Below are 19,468 nucleotides of genomic sequence, written 5' to 3'. Positions count from 1 at the left end.
GACTTTCCCCCGCTCGGTGGGAAATCAAAAATATCCCCGCTCGTGGAAACAGTGAAGACTGGGCTCTGGGTTTGGGGAAAGCGGGACAAAGTGGGGGGAAAGGAGGGATGGAGATGAAAAAGGGATGGAGAGTTGAAGGAGAGGGTGGAGGGATGGAAGGGGAGAAGGAAAGATGGAAGGATGGAGGGGGAGAAGGAAAGATAAAGGGTAGAAAATAAATGGAGGCTGAAAAAGGAGGGATGAAGGGTAGAAAAGGAGGGATGATGGGTGTAAAAGGAGGGATAGAGGTGGGATAAAGACGAGAGAAGGAAGAATATAGAGTGGGAGAAGGAGGAATGTAGGGTGGAAAATGAGGGATGGAGGGGAAGGAGGAGGAATGGAGGATGCAAAAAGAGGGATGGAGGGAGAAAGGAGGGATGAAGGGAGAAAGGAGGGACGGAGGGGGGAAGGGTACCGCGCCCCCGATTGGCTGCTTAAGCACAAAATCCGGAGGTGGGTTTGCGGGGTGGGGGCGCGGAGGGGCCGGGGACTGCTGGGGGGCAGAGGTGGGTGTTCGGGAGGCTGCCGGCCCCCCTGGCAGCCATTTTGTGGCAGTACCTGCCTTGGTGCCAGGGTTGGGCGGTGGGGCCGGAGCAGAGCCCTGCCCGACCCTCCCCGGCCCGGCGGGGCGGTGAGGGGAGCGGGGGGGGGAGGCCTCCACGCCACGGTGGGAAACGTATTACCGCGCCCGCCACGCTTGCCCATTGACAGAGATAAACATGCAAATGAGTCTCTTTGCATGTCATTAGCATACAGGCAGATTGTGGGGGGAGGGGCCGCAGTGTGCGCACTGCAGCGTGCTTTAATGCAACACCCAAACAGCCATTGCGGGTCTCTCCCGCCAGCAGCACCTGCGGCTCCCCGCGCCCCCCGCCGCGGGCAGTGGGACCCCATTACCCCTTTGCACCCCCCGGCCCGCCGAGCCAACACCGGAGCTGTCCCGCCGGGCACCCGGCTCGTCCAGCCTGCCCGGGACTGCAGGGCACAAGGATACGCAGGGATAAATAAAGCCAAACCACGGGAAGCGGCTGTTTTGGGGGCTTTTTCTGTGTTTTCACCTTTTTCGTGTTCTTTCACCTTGTGCAGGGAAGGAAGCGGGCGGGGAGCCCTCAGCCGCCGCCTCTTGCAGCCCCGCTCCCGCCACCGCCCTTAATTGAGTGGGTTGGGTGGAGTGGGGAAAGGGAGTGACAAAGCCAACGAATTTGGGGAGGGAAGGTGCAGGAGAATGGGTACCCGGGGTAGGGGATCCCCACGGCTGCCGGAGCTGGGGAGCGGCCGGGTGCGCCCTGCGGGAGCGCGTTTGCAAACGACGGATGCGAACCTGGGGTCTGTGTCCCTCTGTGGACACGGCTGTGTCCGCGACCTCTGCGAGTGCCGCCCCGTGCGTGCCCGCACACGCGTGCTGCATCCCCGCGCCCTACGCGTGTGCCCACTCGGGTGGGTGTGTCACACCGGCGGCTCACCATCCGGGGGGAGTATGTGCGTGTCCCGCACACGCGTGTGTGCACCAGAGGGGAGGGTGCTCGCACACACCCCGGGCACCCTTCGGGAGCATTTCTCTCACGGGCGAGCACCGCACCCACGGCCAGGGGGGTGCGGGGAAAGGGATGCGATGGGGGATCCCTCCCGGCCAGGCTTCCCCTCCGTGCCGGCCGTCCTGCGGCGAGGGTGGCACCGCAGAGGGCCCCGCCGCCACCTCTCCGGGTTTTCGTTGAAGGGGGAACAGCTCTCCCGTCCTTGCGAAGAGGGCAGGCGAACAGTGTGCGATGGGCCGCGGAGCGAGGAAAACGTATCCGAGTGGCAATTCAACCTCAGCGGGAAAAGGAGGGCACTCTCGGGCACCTTTGTGTGTCCCTCCCTCCTCCCCAAATTCCCCGCACATCTGCGGGGAGAGATCGAGGAAGTGCCCCGGCGCCCCTGGCCGCGGCCGCTCGCAGCCCGGGGGGACCCCAGGCTGGGAAGGAACCCCAGCCCCATTTAGGGGTACTCTGCGGGGAAGGTACCCCCTTTCTTCTGCGTGCCCCCGAGACACGGCACAGCCCCCCGTCCCACACCTCCCAGAGGAGCGGCTCCTCCCTCTGCAAAGAAATCGGCTTTTTGGTCTCGCAAGTACACCCGATTTTTATTCTTGCAAAGAAACACACTTTTCACTCCTCCAGATAAACACGATAATATTTTTAAAATCTTGTAAATAACCCCGATTTTTATTCTAGCAAATAAGCCAGCTTTTCTCTGCCCCGGTGGTTTATTTCTGGCCGGGAATGACAAGGCGGGGAGAGGACGTGGGGGACGGACCGGGCAATGTTTTGGGGAGGGGAGAACCCAAACTCCGGCAGGCGTTGAGAAATTAAATCGCCCTGGCTCATCTCCGTGTCCCACCACAGAGGAGATAAAAGCGCCGGCGAATTTGTTTTCTAACACAATTTTTAAAACCCCGAGTATATCCTTTGCCCGTATGTCCTCGTGAGAGCGAAAATTCACAGAGCAGCCCCGTAATGAATTTTCTTCTGCTAAAAATTCCTCCCAAACTCAGTTAATAGATTATGATTACAAATAATGCCGCCTCTTTTTTTCAGCGACTAAGTATACAATTGGAAATTAGAAACACCGATGTTTTGCTATTATTATTATTATTATTATTATTATTATTATTATTATTGTTTGTTTTGTGTGTAGTAGAGTTTTTTAAGTTTGGGGGTTGGGTTTTTTTTTTTTTTTCAAATAAACCTGAAATATAATTTTCTTAAGCTTAAGCAGCCTTTCAGCAGAGGACTCCAGATAAAATTCGGAGGTTTTGACTTTTAAAACGACAAAAGTGTTAGGCGAAGGTTCTGGGAGAAGTCCCGTAGCGCGGACAATGCCGAGCGGGGATGTCTCTGTCCGGCGTGTGCCACTTACGGAAATCATCCTTTTAATTTCAGTCTCGAGTGAAAGAATTCCAAGAGTTTGAAAAAGTGATTTATGGAGACCTTGAGACCTGCGGCCGCTGGGGCGGCCCCGGCAAGCCCGGCCCCGGCCCGTAGCAGCCCCCGAACCGGCTCTCCACCCCCCTGTGCCCGATTCCTCCAGGATCAGCACGGCAGGGACAGCCCTGAGCTGCCGGGCAAAGTTGGCAGCGCTCGGCAGGATTGATGCCAGGGCTGTGTGGGGCTCAGGGTCCGGCCCAGCTCTGCGGAGCCGGTCCCGGTCTCGGTCCAGGGCTGTCACCGTCTTGTGCCTCCTACCCCAGGCACAGCCCTCACCCGGGGCATCTCTGGCTCCGGCTTTGGGGCCAACCACAGGCGGGGAGGAGGAGGGGAATGCGTTTAACGAAAGAGGGCTGTATTTCTGGCAGCAGGGCCGGCTCTTTGTCCCTAGGACCGGGCAGGGCGACCCCGGGTCTCTGCCACCCCATTTCACCGTCGGGGCACGGCGGGGAGTCCACACCGTCCCCATCACCGGGAGCAGCTCTCATGCCGACGAGGGCGGCGGAGGCTGACCGAGCCGCTCGATAGTCATTAAAACAGCCCCTCGGCTGCACTGGAGTCCCCTACCCACGATTTCCGCACACTGGCGGGTGTGTTTGTGTTGGAGTGGGTTTCGACCTGTGCCAAACCACGGCCCGTCCCCACAGTATGGCCCCGAGGCTTGACGGCCGCTGCGGCGGGTGATCCCAGCCCGGTAACGTAGGGAAAAGGAGGCGAGAGCTCAAGATCGGGCCGGACCAGGGAGGACCACTCCTTCCTCGGCCCGTCGCGACGTGGCCGGAGGATGCGAGGGGACCCGGCGGCGCCGCGCCCCGACGGCGGCCCCGCCCCTGTCCAGGGTCCTGAAACAGTCTGGGGCCGCCGAGTCCGCCGAGCAGCCGACGGGACGGGCTCGGGGCGGGGAGCGGCGGAACCCCGCGGGGTGCGGGTGGAACCCCTCTGTTGCGGGGAGGGACTCCTCGGGTGCGGGGCGGGAGGCGTCGATGTATGGGGCGGGAGCCGGGAATGCCACCGAGGAGACGGTGGCTCTCACGGCGGCGAGACGGGCCGGCAGCTGTAGGGCCGGCCAGCGGCCCCGACGGCGCGTTTCCATGCGCTATTCTTCCCCGATTTACTGCTTGTCACCGGCAGCTCAATGGGGGTCCCCCCGTCTCCGGGACCTACGCTGCCTTCCCCCTCTCCCGCCCCCGCCGGCCCCGCGGCCGCGCAGAGCCGACCCCCCCTCCCCACCCCCCGGCACACCGCTCTGCCCGTCGGCCGCTCCCCTGCGCGGCTTCGGGGAAGTTCAAGAAGTTGCCTGGCCCCGCTCGCTCCGAGCAGAGCCAGCCCAAACACCAGCGCCTGCCCCGGAATATTTCACCGTCGGGCAGAGGGAAGGGAGGGGGGGAGAAGGCTTAAATCCACCCCCCCAAGCCCCTCGGGCTCTAATCTCCCATGCATCGTTACAACTGTCCGCAGCGAGGCGGGGGAGGCCGGGCTGCAATTAGCTATAGAGCCGCTCGCCTTGCAAACAGAGGGGCTCGGATTATTGCAAATTCATTTCTATTTTCCAGGCCAGCGCTTGTATTCTCTGTTAGCATAAGAATAGAGCCAGGCCCTGTGAACTCCTCCGACCTACTGACCCCTCTCCCCAGAAATGAATAGCAGCACTTTCCGTCCCCCCCCCCCCTCGCCAGCCTCTCCAGCAGACTCGAGCCACGGCCTAAATTCCTAATCAGGGTAATTTAATATATCTTAAGCCCCTGGCTGCTTTATTTTCACTCCTTTTTTTTAGTTTGTTTTAGGCATTCACTGGCTCTCACCCCGTCATTAGAGATCCTTATTTGACGGATATAAGAAGCTGTTATGAGACTACAAGTCTCTTTTTATCTTCTAAATAAGCTGTGCTTCCCCGTAATTAGAATGGTGTTCCCAGCCTTTGAGGCCTTTCAGGGCCGCCTAACAAAAAACTTGCAGGAGCTGAATAATCCCGAAGTACAGACTCCCCGGCCCAAGCAAAGAGCCGGGACGGAGAGCCGCGCCGGGCGGGGCAGGGGGGTGGGAGGCGGCGGGGGCACCCACGCGTGGGCTGCCTCGGCTCCTCCCGCAAGTGTGCAGGGGTGGCCTCGTCCGCGCCCCCGGAGCGCTGGGGGTTTTGCTGGGACCGGGACAACCGCTCGTCCTTTGTTTGCGGCTCTACTCCTCGCGCCTCCACCCCTCTGTGAGGGTCTCGCCCCCTCCCACACCCGCACTTGTGACAGCGTGACCCAACCCCACGGGCCAACGGCGGCACCTGGCGCTGCCCCGGCCCTCCGCGGCCCCGCGGGTGTCCCCCACTCCCCGCGCCGGGAGATGCGACCCCAGAGCGGCCGGCGGGGCGGGGGGGTCCCGGCGCGCCCCCCGGGAGCCTCGAGCCGTCGAGGGGATCCCGCCGGGGCGCGCCGCCCGCCCCTCATTGGTCAGCGCGGGCTGACGGGCGCGCTCGGGGCTCGCGGATTGGCTGGCGGGGCAGTCGGGCTTGGTGTCGTCACGGCTGCTCGACGGGGCTCCCCCGGGCGCGGGGACGCGGCGGGCGGCGGGCGCGGGGGCCTGTCCCCTCCCGGGAGCGGCCCTGCGGAGCGGCTGTGCCGCGAGAGTACCGCGTCTCTGAATATAGATATACATAGGTGTGTGAAATAGATGTGGAAACGCCGGGAAAGTGGCTTTGGGATAATTAGCCTTCTTGATGTGGTTGGAGAGTTATCTAATCCAGAGGAGCCTAAAGGCATCATTACGGAGACAATATTTCAGGAAATCCAATTCATTGGAGCAAAAATATGACATTCATTTTGCTGGTTATGTTATTACAAATATCCTTCAAAGCCGACATTTCACACGCCCTCCCTTCCCCCAGAAAAAAAAAAAAAAAAGAAAAAAAAAAAAAAGAAAGAAAGTGAAATAAAATAAAATAAAATAAAATAAAATAAAATAAAATAAAATAAAATAAAATAAAATAAAATAAAATGACCAGACTAAAAGCCCCAAAGCTATGGACTGGGAGCTGGGAGGAGGAGGAGGCCGACGGCAAAAGGATCAGCCCTCAGCTTCCAGGACCCGAACGCAGAGGGTTGGCTAGAACACGAAGGTCTTTGATGCTGGAGGAGCTCCCGGAGTGGGGCAGAGAGCTGTGAGGGGTTCAGACAGAAACAGCCCCAAACACCGGACACCAGCGCTGCGGCTCTCGGGGGGCCGGAGGAGGCCGCCCCATGCTCGCCTTGCGCTGGGCTGCGCGCTATTTTCAGCTCTTCCGCGGAGGAATCTGCGGGGCGAGCGGCGGTGGGCGGCGGGCAGCGGGCAGAGGGCAACGGGCAGGACGGCTCTGCCTCGTACGAACAATCTCGGAGCCGAGCGGCGTAAAACCACGGCCCTTCGGGCACGGCTTCCCCTCTGCCGGCGCTGCCCGGAGCTCCGCTGGTGCGGAGCGCCAGTGCCACTGGTGATACTGGTGCGACTGGTGCCCGCCGGGGAGCAGCTGGCCGGGAAAGGCTCTGCCGGGGTCTCCCTGCCCGGATCAGACCGTTTCCCATCTCTTGTGTTTAGGGCCGGGGACAGGCGCGGGGCCGCAGCCGATGATGGGGTGGCTGTCAGTCGGTCAGCATCTCCCCAAATCCCACTCAACGAAATCCGCCCCTTGGAGCGTCCTTCGCCTCCCCTCCGCACCTCAGACCGCCGGGCACCCGTCCTGCTCCACGGAGGGGCAGGGACACGCGTGGGCCTCCGCCGTCGTGCTGCGCCCCGCGCGTCTTTTTGTAAAGAGACGGGCAAAACGGGGAAGGACAATGCTGTTTCCCAGCCCTGGCCGGCAGTGTCGGCAGGGAAGCCGGGCCGCCCATCCAGCTTCGGTTTCCCGAGCCATACCGGGCTCCGAGAGGCCGACGGCGGCTCGTCCCGGCGGGGCGGCGGCGGGTGTAGGTCCCGAACCGCGCCCAGCCCTGCTCCTCCAGCTGCTGCCACGTCCCCGCTCCAGCTCGCAGCCTGGTTGTTTTGTTTAATTAAACTCAATGTCAGTGTTAATTTTCCGCCTGGCCGGGCAGCCCTGCCTTTGCCGGAGCCGGAGTTTGGTTACAGATGTCAACGCGCCCCATCGGGGCTGCGCCGAGCCTGTGGAGACGCGCTGCGCCGGGCACGCGTGGCCACGGTCACGGGTTCGTGGCTGTGGCCGTGGGCTGCGGGGCCGGGAGAGAGCGGGGGCCGGACTTCCCCGGGACCCATTCCCGCCATTGGCGTCTAGGTCCTGCAGGGGCGAAAAGGGTGGGCACTCATCGTTGTGATGTGTGTCATGTAGAGAGCTGTTCCTGTGTGTCTCGCGTGGATTTCCACGGAGAACGGGGAAACTAGTGACAATCCGTCCCGATGGGGTGGGAGCGACACGCTGGGAAACCTGGAGGTGCATTTTGGGAGGGAGGAGATCCTTCCTGGTGCTATAGGAAAGAGGTCCCCTCCCGAGTTTCCTGCCTGGCTCTGGAGGGTAGAGATGCTCCAGGGACAAGTGGAGGACCCCGGGCCACTCCCAAACCAATGTCAGCTCTGGAGACGATTCCCTCCCTCCCCAGAGGTGTCCCAGGGCACAGGACAGCGACAGGGAGGGGACACTTTCTTGCCTGCTCCTGCCCTACTTTCTGCAGAGCCCTCAGCCCCAGCTCATTCATTGCCTTTCCAGCAGCCAGGCAGCTCTCTGCTTTCCCCAATTGCTTTTCCAACCCCTCCAAACTTTTGGTGGTTGCAGCACCCCGGGTGGCTGCCAAAGCAGCTTCCCGTGCCAGGCATCCAGCTGGAGCATCTGACCCCCTCTTTCTGCAGGCTGGACTCTATTTAATTCCTCCCCAGACAGCGGCTATTGCACAACTCCAAGATACCTCCTCACCCCGCCCTGCTGCCTCCCCAGCCCCTGTGGGATGCCCTCAATGAGGCAGCGACCCACGTGGCACAGGGTGAGCCTGCTCCTCACCCTCTTCTCTGGTCTATCCTGAGTCATTCCTGACATGCCATGTGCCTCTTGGCTCTTGCCAGTGCCCAGGCTAATCTTTTCAATACCCATGTCTTGGAGTGCTCTTCCTCCATGGATGAAGCTGTTTCATTGCCACATAGGTAATGGATTTATTTTTTCTGTGCTCAACACTGAATCTCTCCTCCACTTGAAGGCCAAGTTCATTAGCACGATGAGTTCCTTTCCATAGCCCTCTACACAGTGCCAAATTTTTCGTTGGAGCAGCAGTGAATATTGTCCTGTTGCTACTTCCTCCCTCCTCCCTGGGACTTCTGAAGGCTCGTACTCCGGTCTGCTGCGGGGGCTCCCGCACTGACTGCTCTGAGCTGGGAACCCCTCGGGTTTGTTATGCCACTTTGTCTCCTAACTTTTAACCGGTTATTCATTCCCCAGCTGCTTTTCAAACTTCCCTTCTCGGCAACAGGCTCAGCCTTATTTACCAAACAATCAGGTTTATTGCTGTTTCTCCCCATTCTTTGTTACCATTTCTATCTGTTTTCCCCATTAAACTCAGGACGTTGTGGTTTTCCGGACCCCCTGTAGAGCCCTTTTGGGGAAGTTGGCTATCCTCCATTCCTATTTACAAAGACCGATTCACACAGGAGGCTAAACTACAGCTACTGAAATAGCCATTTCATATTTAACTTCTTCTAAAAGCCTCGCCTAAATCCCATCTTTTCTCACTGCCTGTTTCTGTGCACTCGATCAAGCTGTTTTGCAGCCTCTCCTCCTGCTATCGGGGCCACCAGGGCATCCAGGCCCCCATAAGACTGGGAGATTTTCTGTGAGATGATGGTAACAGCATCCAGTGTAGGAGGGTCTTCAGTGTAGGGGTTCATACCATTTTCTTCTTCCTCCATTCTCTTCTTCTGCAGATTGCAAGCCCCCAGACATCCACCTCTGGTGCTTTTTATTTGTTTATCATCAGCAAACCATTACTAGAAATTCCCTTTGTCCTGCTTTGTTGCTTTATGTTGATGCTGGGGAGTTCACCTTGGAGAGGAATTGAGGATGGGATCTGGGGGCTATAGGGGGCCACAGCCCCTACATGGGTGACTGGCAGAAACAAGCCACCATATGCCTGCCCCACCATTATGGGGGGGATTTACTTCTACCACCTGTCCCTAAAACTCCCCACAGATTCCTTTCTTCTGGTGATTGCCACAGTCCAAGTATCCCCACCCCTTTTCCAACACAGGCATCACATCTCAGGAGATAGAGGATGGATGATGGTGGGCCCAAAACAGGAGAAACTGGAGGGGCTGCAGAGCTGGCCAGTTCCAGTCTCTGAGGAGATCCAGCCCCCTGGCATGTGTCCACCCTCTGCCTTGATGGAGGTGCAGGTGTGAAGAGGAGGAAAGTGGGCCCTGCCTTATTGGAGCCGCTCGTAAACAAAGCCACTTGAGTGGAGAGGATTCAGAGAGCCCAACAGCCGCAGGAAACTATAATTACGTTTAAATATTGTTAGCATCATTATCTTTTATCCGCCATCAGATTAAAACAATTATGGCATTTTCAGGAATCGTCCTTGGCATTCTCTTGACCGACGTTATCTGTCAGGCAGGAAATGTGATTTTCACTTGGAGAGGTGCCAGCCACCGTGCGGCCAGTCCCACAGCCTCTGCGGTGGGAGAAGCCAGCAGCCAGGGTGAATTCCCATTTTATGGAGAAGCCCACATTCAACCCATCCCCTGTGGTCAGGCATCAGTCACTCCCATATTACTCTGAGTTTCTACCAATTTGCCTTGGGATTGCCAAACGGTGGCAAGGAGAGGCAGAGGTGGGGACAGCAGCCTGTGCCATCACCTCTGCTGGTGGCTGTGGCAGCGTGCTGGAGCGGGTGGCCTTGGCAAACACAGCTCCGTGCCTGAAAGCTGTGGTGAGCAATTTACCCGAGGAACTCATTTCAGGAGATCTAGTCTAAGTTAATTAAAGATGGCTGGCTGGGGTCATCGCCTTGGCAACAATTAAGGGCAGGAAAGACGCCTCATTAGTAATAGTTTTTAACAAAAACCATAATTTTTCATATCAAGACAATCCTGGGCACATAAGACGGGGGGCAGGAGGATGCTTTCTATGTGGCTTTCTCTTTCCCCACCCTGCCTGTGGGTTAGCTCACAAGGCAGGACTGAGAGATGAGAAAGCAGGATTGAGAGGAAAAGCCCCTTTGCAGATCTGCGTGCTGGTGAGGGTCTGGTGGCCAGTGGCCAGTGCCTGGGCAGCAGCATCAGAGCTGTGGAGAAAGGGGTACAGGGATAATGGGGGTTATGCCTGGAGGGAAGCAGGTGAGATCCAGTTTCTTGGGAAGGGGAGAAGCCACGAACCGGCCATCGCTGCTGTGCAGGGGCTGCCTGCATATCCTGACCCAGGGAAGATCGTGCCAGGCTGCCACCCCAGCCACCGGCGATGGGGTTATTCCTCCAGCTGTGCCTTTGTTTTTTAATTTCCCCCTTGTACTCCAGAAATCTTAATGCCGCTGCCTACTAATGCCAGGCTGGGCAGAGCAGCTTTATTTTCTACTTAATTAACTGTCATCCAGTGATTGATCAATTAATGATGGAGCCATCATGGTAATGCTCTGGGAGCTGGTGCACCGGGGCCAGGCCGAGTCATGTGCTCGCCTTCCCACTCCTACCTGCTCCAGCACCCAGCACGCTCCCCCCAGCACCAGGGCTGTGCCGACTTCTCTCCTGACAGCAAAGGACACTGTGACAGATGGAAAATCCCTTGCTCCCAGGAAATTTGGCCATTTACAGGGCAGCTGCATGAGGGACTAGGGACCAGCAACTGGGGACCAGGAGTGATGCTCCTGCCCTGTCATCCCTGACTGGTGTCTGGGGGTGGCAGAGGGGCCACTTCCCTGCTGGACACAGTGCCTGCTGCTGTGTTAAGCTCTAGCTCAAGTATTTCTGCAGCTTCCCCTTGCCTTAGTGGCATTTTGGCTGATTTTGACCACCAAGGTGATGCTCTCACCGTTGACCAAAAGGAGTCAGGGTTCAGCAGAGCAAGCAGCAGGGCAGCTCTGCTCTTGGCCTCCTTCTCCTCAAAGTTGCACACACAGCTCAAATGGGAGAGATAAATATAAACTCCACTCAGATATCCATAGAAACAGAGCTGGAGATGGAAGACCCCATGCAGATAAAAACCTTTCTCCTTCCCACACGCTGCTATTCCCAGTATTATTCCAGAGCATTTTATAAAACCAGTAGAGCTGGGCAGGGACCAACAGAAATGACCAATAAGGTGTTAGCAGGAAAATCCCGGAATGGGGGAAACACTTTTTCTGCTGAATAATTCATCTGTTATAAAAAACCCCATCAGGACCGTGTTTAAGAAGGGGTGAGGCTGCACCTGGAATTGTGGGGCCCGCCGGCACACACGTGCACAGGGCTGAAAGGGATGCAGCGAGGAAGTGGTGTAAGTCCTGTCGCTTAATTACTGTTTCCTCTCCGCCCCGTGCAAAGTGCTGAGATGCGGATTTGATGTGCTGAAAAGCGTCTGGCATCTTGTCATGCACCAGCCCATCTCCAGCGTTCAACAGCTGGAGAATAAACCTCCCCACACACCCCCAGGTGTACTCCTGCACCTACAACATCATCGCCTGTTTATCTACGGATCGGTCCCGGTGATAACGTGTTTGTTCAGACAACTCTGACTGCAGGTAGAAAAGAAACCGAATTGGTACCAAAGGGAACCATCCGCTGCTCAGGGCTGCGTGTGCAGCTCCTCCTCCCCACCGGCTCCAGATTGAGTTGTTTGTCTCATTACATCCCTGCACACACATCCGCACCCACACACCAACACATATATAATCCTGTGCGTACAGCCAGGAGAAAACCTTATATAGTATTATAAACATCATGCTATTTTTTGAATTAAAGCTCAAAACTGTTCATTGGAGATGACACACGCAACACGTTCAAGCCCAAGAATAGGTTTGGAAGCAACTCGGGAAAATATCAATATTCTCCAGCGTTTCCTTACATCCCAAAACCAATCCAGCATAATTTCTGCTATCAATAATGCATGTTTACAGGGAGAAGACATTCAAGGAGGCCCATGGCTCGAGCCCATCCTCCCTTTAGGGGTGATGTTTCTGCACTTCCCTGAGCTGGGAGAAAGATTTATTTCACCTATCCTTATGGCAAGGAAGCTGTTTGTGGAATTAACCCCCCTGGGAGTTTTTTGGGTGAGGAACAGAGCCTTTTCTCTGCCTGCTCGGTGCCTGGAGGTGCTCGGTGGTGTGAGGTGTGGTGTGCCAAGAGAAGCTTAGGCAGTCCCTGGGCTCGTGCCGGCTGCCGAGCTCCCACATGTCGTGGCCATGTGGACCCTAGAAATAAGCTGAGGTTTGGGTGGCAAGGAGGGGTTTGCAGTGTGCCAAGGTGGGGGATAAAGTGGGGAGTGGGTGGCAAAGAAAATCTCCCTCGTAGTCATACAAGAGAGAGCAGAGAGCTGGAGAAATTGTGAATTCATTTGGAAAAGTAATGGCTGAGCACCCTCAGCATCTCCCTGGCTTGTCTCCCCATCGGCTGCACCCTGTGTGAGGCAGCGGGAGCTTGGCAGATCCTGGGGGGCTTTTGTAGGACTGACCATGGAGTGGAGGAGGAGGAGAGGCCATGGGGGAGGTGAGCTGGCTGCTCACCCACACAAAGGGGCCCAGACCAGCAGTGCCCAGCATCCCCTGACCCCCACGTGGGGCAGTCAGGAGGGCACAGATATATTGTGGCCAGCTCAAAAAGATGGTTCAAGACAGAGCTGGAGCAATTTAAAACCAATTAATAAATGTAAACTGTCCTGGCCCTTGCTGTTCATTAGGCAACCACAAAGAAACTTTATTTTAGAGTTGCAAGTCCTCTTTTTTTTTTTTTTTTTTCCAGAGAGAAACTTTTTAAATATGTAATTGGCTCTGGGAACCAGGACCCAAAGGGGTTGCAAAAGCAAGGGAAGCAATTGCCTTAATCAGTCCAAGATCTCTGATTTATTTATGTATTTATTTCTATTTCAAAGCAGTGCTGCTCATCATATCAGAGCCTTTAGAAGCACAATTATTCTCTCGACAGAAGAGCTAACCTAGGCTGCGATTATTTGCCTTTCTGAAAGGCAGCGGTTCCCCGTCAGCCGTCCTTCCCACGAACGCAGTCCTGCTCCCGCATCTCTCCGAGCGATTTTAGCATCTGAGAAACATTCCCCCCAGCCTTCCCATAGCCACAGCCTGCCTGAACACCCAGCCTTTCTGCCGAGCTTCCCAGCTTCAAAGAGTGGGGCGAGCGTTCACTAAATAATGATTCTTTATTCCTGTTCTTTGGCTGCTTTTCAATCGGTGGTCGGGAAATGCGCTCACATCTTTATGGCTTGTAAAAGACACTCGAGTCACAGGTGGAAGGAGCTGGGCAGACCCAGCCCCAGGTGGGTTTTGGAACATGGGGGTTTGCTTGTGTTTCACCCCTGAGAAAAGCTTTATTTCCAGGCTGTGCCTGGAGCTGGGTTCGGAGTGGGATCAGGCTGGAATTCAGAGGCGATGCTCTGCTGGCCTGCAGAGACAGAGGGTGTTCCAGCAGCGGAAGGGAACAAGTGGAAAGACAGGAAAAGAGGGAGCTGTCCTTTGAAAAGAAACCTTCTAGAAGCTGCAGTGGGATGCTTGGGGTTGGGGCAATGTCCCAAGCCCTGGCTGCCCACCCCGGGAGCACCCATCCACAGGGTGAGTGGGCAGGTCAGCACTTGGGATGGGCAGGCTGGTTCCTGTGAGGTCAAGGGGGCCACTGGGGTGGATCCTACTCTGTTCCCTCCACCAGATGCAAATTTTGCCCCATAAAGAGACAAATCTCTTTTCAGTGACAGCCCTGCAAGGATCCCCATCTCGGGGGGCTCAGCTGCCCCATCCCTGGAAGGTTCCCACAGCGAGTGGCGATACAACGCCGCGTCCCCAAGCCACCACGGCGCTCCTCGGCAGCAGCACGAGCCATCCGTGGGCTCGGGAGAAATCCTCGCGTGTTCTTTCCCCCCATCCCCGTCCCTGCAATGCATATTTTGCGAAGGTTTAATTGGCAGCAATTATTAACTAGCACAGACCCTGGAAACCTGCCAGTCAGGAAAATAATGAACCATTTTAATACACATTCAGCCCGTAAACAAATGTGGCTGCCAGAGCCATTGCGGCCGCCTGGCACTGGGAGAGGCAGCACAGAAGATCAGCAGGGAGACCCAGGGCAGCCCCACTGTCCTTCTGGCACTGGGTGAGAGTCTGTGTCCCCAAGGCCACCCCGTGTCCCTGTGGGAAAGGCCTCGGCTTTCCCTGGGGGTTCTCCACGGGACCCTAACACTGCCCTGAAATAGCAGCATCAGTAATGGAATGGAACCAAACCCATGTAGATTTAAGGTGCAGATTTGGGCTTTGGGATCGTTTTGGTGGGTGGAACTGTGTCTGTGCATTGGGAAGTGAGCACAGGAGATCCCCAAGGCTGAATCCTGCAGAGCATCCTTGCTCCCTGCCTTGCCCTGCATCCCTCCCTTGCTCCCACCAGCCCAGCTGGGGTCCTGGCCCCTCCACCCCGACTCTCAGAGTCACAGGCACAGGGAACAAACCCACTCTCCCCTGGCAGATTCCTCCTTTATCTGCCAACAGGCTCCCCCCAGACAGGTTTCCAGGGCATTCAGACAGTGGGCAAACAGCCTCCTCTGCCCGCTGCAGGCAGGAGAATGAGATGCTGTGTCCCTAGAAGGTCCCTGGGGTACTGCCATCCTCCAGCACCCCTCGGCACCCCCCTGGCATCCAGCTCAAAAAGGCAGGGCCCCCATGCTAAAAAAAATATGTGGGACACAGTCTTGAAATTTTTCATTCAGGGAAATATTTCTGCAAAGGAGCCGCTTTAGGTTTATTCTACAAGGGATACATTTTTCCATGTTATTTTTTAATTTTCTCTCTCTCTTTCTCTCTTTTTTTTTTTTTTTTTTAAATAGTAAAATGATGGTTCTTTTAACTTTCAGTAATTTGTGGAAATTAAAAAAAAAAAAAAGAAGAAAATCATTTGCAACGCGACCCAGATTTAAATGGCACTCTGAAATGGATGTCGCCTGGCTTTGTTTTTTTTGCCTTTTTTTTTTTTTTTTTAATGAACTGATTCCCAGAATGGTGAAAAATCTCTCAAATCTAGATCATGAAAGTGTAATGAATTGTTTTCCTGATTTTTTAAATGTTCCTGACAAATAATTATTCTGTATCTGAAAGGAGATTAAAATAATCTTCGTTTTACATGTAGCTCACAGAAGCATATTTTACCATTGGAAAATAAAGTAAAATAGTATAAACCAGAGAGACTTAAAATATATAAATTAGTAAAAAGGTGGAATCAGGTCTTTCCTCGGGTTCATGTGTGTAAAAAGTCATTTTTATATCTTGCCTGAGCTAAGACTATTGCTGCCTGCTTTCAGAAGTGGTTTCTTCCCTTGAATTACGTACCAAGGTAGTAAAGATACAGCATTTATAAGCCAAAAAATAAAACAGGCACAATTTATTAAACAGCTACAATGTGACAATAAATAATTTTAATGTCAATCAAAATCGGATTATTGTCACTGAAATTTGGATTGAAAAGATAAAAGCCTGAAAGGAAGAATTGAAATCCAACACTGGAGACAATTCCAATATCTTTGTTCCTCGCAATAAATATTTTGGGTGAGAGTTTAAACCAGCTCATTCTTAATTTGGGGGAAAAAGATTGAATGTGGTAGACTTTTAAGAAATATACTAAGAAAATATATTCATGTTTGGGATTGGTGAGAAGAGCTTTTTTTTTTTTTTTTTGTGAGAAATAAAAAAATATATTTTATTGTATTTTTAAAAAAACTGCTTGGGTTTTAATTTTATTTTCAGTGTCAGACAGTGGTGGGAGAGGGATGCTTTTCTTGACCCAGTGAATATTCCCTCTTCTTCCTCCTATTTTGGAAAACCCAAACACAGCACCTCTTGAATTAAATTTGGGCAAAGCCGCCCAAATTTGGGACGGGCATTTTTGGGTGCAGTCGCACTCCGAAGGCCCAGGGAGCCCCGGCTGCTGTGGGGTGCTCTGCTCCCACACAGCCCCAGCCCCAACTCCCTGCCTGCCCTGCTGGGCCTTGGGGGCAAGGGCCCCCTTCCAAAACCCTCTCTGAAACATTCCCCTTTGCTCCCAGGGATATTCACAGGGGTAGTATGTACATCCAAGGTGAAAAAAGCCCTTTCTCAAAGTGGTAAAAAGCCCAGTAATTCCCCTGGTGGGGAGCAGGGCATGTGGGAGAGTGGAGGCCAAAGACAGAGCTTTGGGAGAAGCATCCTCATCGCCTGTTTTTTAACCCCCAGATGAGGATGATGAGAATGGGGTGCAGGCAGGGCTGCTCAGTTCCCCTGAGGGGCTGAGACCGTCTGGGCAGGAGAAGGGTCCCTTCCCAATCCCCTTCCTGACAGCATTGCCCAGCTGCCCTCCGGCAGCGGCTCTGCCTTGGCACCGAGTTCAAACCGTGCCTGAACCGGCAAATATTCAACTGGAGTGGCCGAGGCAGAAACACTCCGTGTGTCTCTAGGGCAACGTGTTTGTTCTGCATCCCAATAGTGCCCAATCCCTCCTTGAGACAAAGCTCCCAATTGTTTTTACAGGGATTTAGGTGCATGGTATAAATAAATACACCTATTTATATATATGTAAAGGTGGGCATGTGCACACCAAATGAATGTACAATATTGGTGTAAAGCCAGGGTGTCAGAACACACACGGATGGAGGTGTGGGCTAGGAGTGGGATGTCTAAGTTTGTCCCCGGAGCGGCTGATGGATGGACAAGGAGGAACCGGCGGGAGCCGAGTGGTTTTAATCAGCATGTGTGTGTGTGTGTGACAATAGTTGGGTGAAGAAGGGGACCTGACACCAGCATTCTTGATTTGTTATAAATCACACACATAAAAATTGGGGGGGGGGGGGGGGGGGAAATTAAATCTTGGGGATTGCAGTGCTTTTAGCGCCAACTCAATCCCCAAGCTGGAACAAAGCTTTGCCAGCCCTGAAATAAATGATGCTTCACCTAATGGCTCTTATCCCTTCCCCACTGCCTCCGACCAGGCAGCTTTAGGATTTTAACGATGCCGATGTGATGAGAAGCAACGTCTGGGCCTGGTGCTGATTTTTACCAGCAAAGGTAGCCCTGCCAGGTGGGGTGGACGCCCTGGGGACTCGTGGTGGGGAGGGGAGGCTCGTCCCCACGTCCCCAGGTCCCAGCTCGGCCGTGGCTTCGCTGATGCTCTGCAGCCGCCGGGCTCCTCTCTCTGCTCAATTGCACAGCGCGCAAATGGAATCGCTCTCCTCGCTGTGTTTGTGGCCATGGGAGTGGAAGAATTACATTGGGCTGAAAATAGTATTTACTTTTACTGATTGAAAAATAGATGTTAGGAAAAAAAAATAAAAAAAAAAAAGCAAAAGCAGGAATTGAAACTATAATTACAACAAACCATATGTAAACTCCCAGGTAAACACTGATTATACTGTGTCATTTCAGCCAGACTTTATTAGCGAGGGAAGAACAGAATCTTCTTTCTCTCTCCGCCCGCAGCGGATGCAGCACGCAGGATCCCACTGCCTGCCATTTGCAGAACACTTTTCACCCTAAAAAATCTTAGGTTCGTGGCCTGATCCTGCCATAGCTCTCATCAGCTGCGTTTCCTAGGTGAGCTGTGCCATTTCGCTCGCGTGGCTGCAGAGTGGGGCCCTCAGGGTGCTGCTGTGGGTGCAGGTCTGAGCTGCCCCCTGGCATATCCTCTTCTTTGGGGAGAGGCAGGGAAGGGACTGGAGTGTGCCAGGGGAAGAGAAACTCAGGGTGTGGGACCCAGCTCGCTCGCTCCTACAGCGTGTCGGGATGGGATGGGATGGGATGGGATGGGATGGGATGGGATGGGATGGGATGGGATGGGATGGGATGCCCCAGCTGCAGCATCCCCTTTCTCTCAGGCAGTTCACAGGCCCAGCTCCAGGAGGACAGGGCTGGCCAGATCCATCCTTGGAGAAAAGCTGGAGGAGATGAGTGGCTGTAGCCTTGCTCCCTAGCAATGGAGCCAGACCCCCTTTGTCAGGGAGCTGCCTCCCCAGAGCCCAGCACCCCAAATGCAGCAGAGGAGCATGGCTGGAGTATTGTTCCTGGACATCTGTCTTACACAGCATCCCCCAAACTCACTGCCACAGCACAAGGTCCCACAAAGCCTCCAAAATCTCTCCTCCCTGCCAGGCCTGGTGGAGACAGAGCAATGCCATCACGACATGTCAGTGTCCACTGTGTCACTCTCAGGACACCTCTGAGCAGTTGCAGCATCCCCTCCTCTGCCCTGCAGTGCAAGGGTCACCCGGCAGCACTGTCCCCTTCGGATGAATATCTGGGGAGCTCTTGCCGCAGTTTCCTTGCGGGGTGGATGAGGGGAGATGGGAACGGAGGGAAAGAAGGAAACCACGAGTAGCGTGAGGAACGCCAGGTATCCTTACACAACGGGGCTGAGGGCTCGGCGGCCTTACAGCTTTGCCATAGTGGCACCCTGTGGCAAAACGCATTACTACAGCTGGCAGGGACTCCGGAGGGGGACACGGCCTGGGGGGCCCTCGCCCTGGGGGCTCACACCCCGCGGGGACACTGGCAGGCAGGGATGGGATGCCGGGGGCTGAACAGCCGGTGGTACCCTCCACCGTGACATCCCAGACCCCCGTGGCGGGTCCCACCCATCTCCGCGGGTCAGCCAGGATGCTCATCCAGCCTAGACATCCCCTGGGATGGTGCTGGAGCACTGGCAGGCTCGCTGGCCATTGCACGCGTGCTCGCCTGGGGCTTTCTGGTAGCATCCGAGTGGCCGGGCGGCGTGGGCTGTGTGGTGATGTGGAGCGGGGGGTGTGTGTGTGTTGGTTTTCTCCTCCCGGAGCAGACCCGGAGTGACGGAGCGAGCTCTTTGTCTGCCTTCGCCTGCCTGTCACGGCTCCCGGCGTTTCCCAGCCACCTTGCACGGCGCGCAGCCACTTTGGCAGGAGCTGTCTCGGAATTTTAATGCGGCTGATTAACGCGCCACGGTGTAATCGTGGAGCCAGCCGTACCCCTTCCCTAGCCTTGCCTATTGGGGGAATAAATAACCAAACCCAACTAGGCTCCCCCACTCACGGTGCCTCATCCTATTCTGAACTGAACTAGAGAATGGGACTGAACTGGAGGCAGGAGGTGATGCCAAAGGAAGAGATCCTGATGTCTGTCTGCAGCAGCCCAGGAAGCTGAGGGGTGTAACAGAGATGCCTCTGCCATCCTGGCACAGAGGTGGTTTTGGGGCCGGCACAGGGATGTGTCAGGGATTGTGGCACTGCATGACACGACAAGGAATTTTGGGAAGGGTCACCTCTCCCTCTGGGATCAAGGGTGGGCAGTGGAAAACTCCAGGCAGAAGGGGAAGGTGAACGGGGAGAGGGTGGA

The sequence above is a fragment of the Vidua macroura genome, chromosome 12, assembly GCF_024509145.1.
Source record: "Vidua macroura isolate BioBank_ID:100142 chromosome 12, ASM2450914v1, whole genome shotgun sequence".
NCBI classification, from domain to species: domain Eukaryota; kingdom Metazoa; phylum Chordata; class Aves; order Passeriformes; family Viduidae; genus Vidua; species Vidua macroura.
This window is presented reverse-complemented; position numbering follows the sequence as displayed.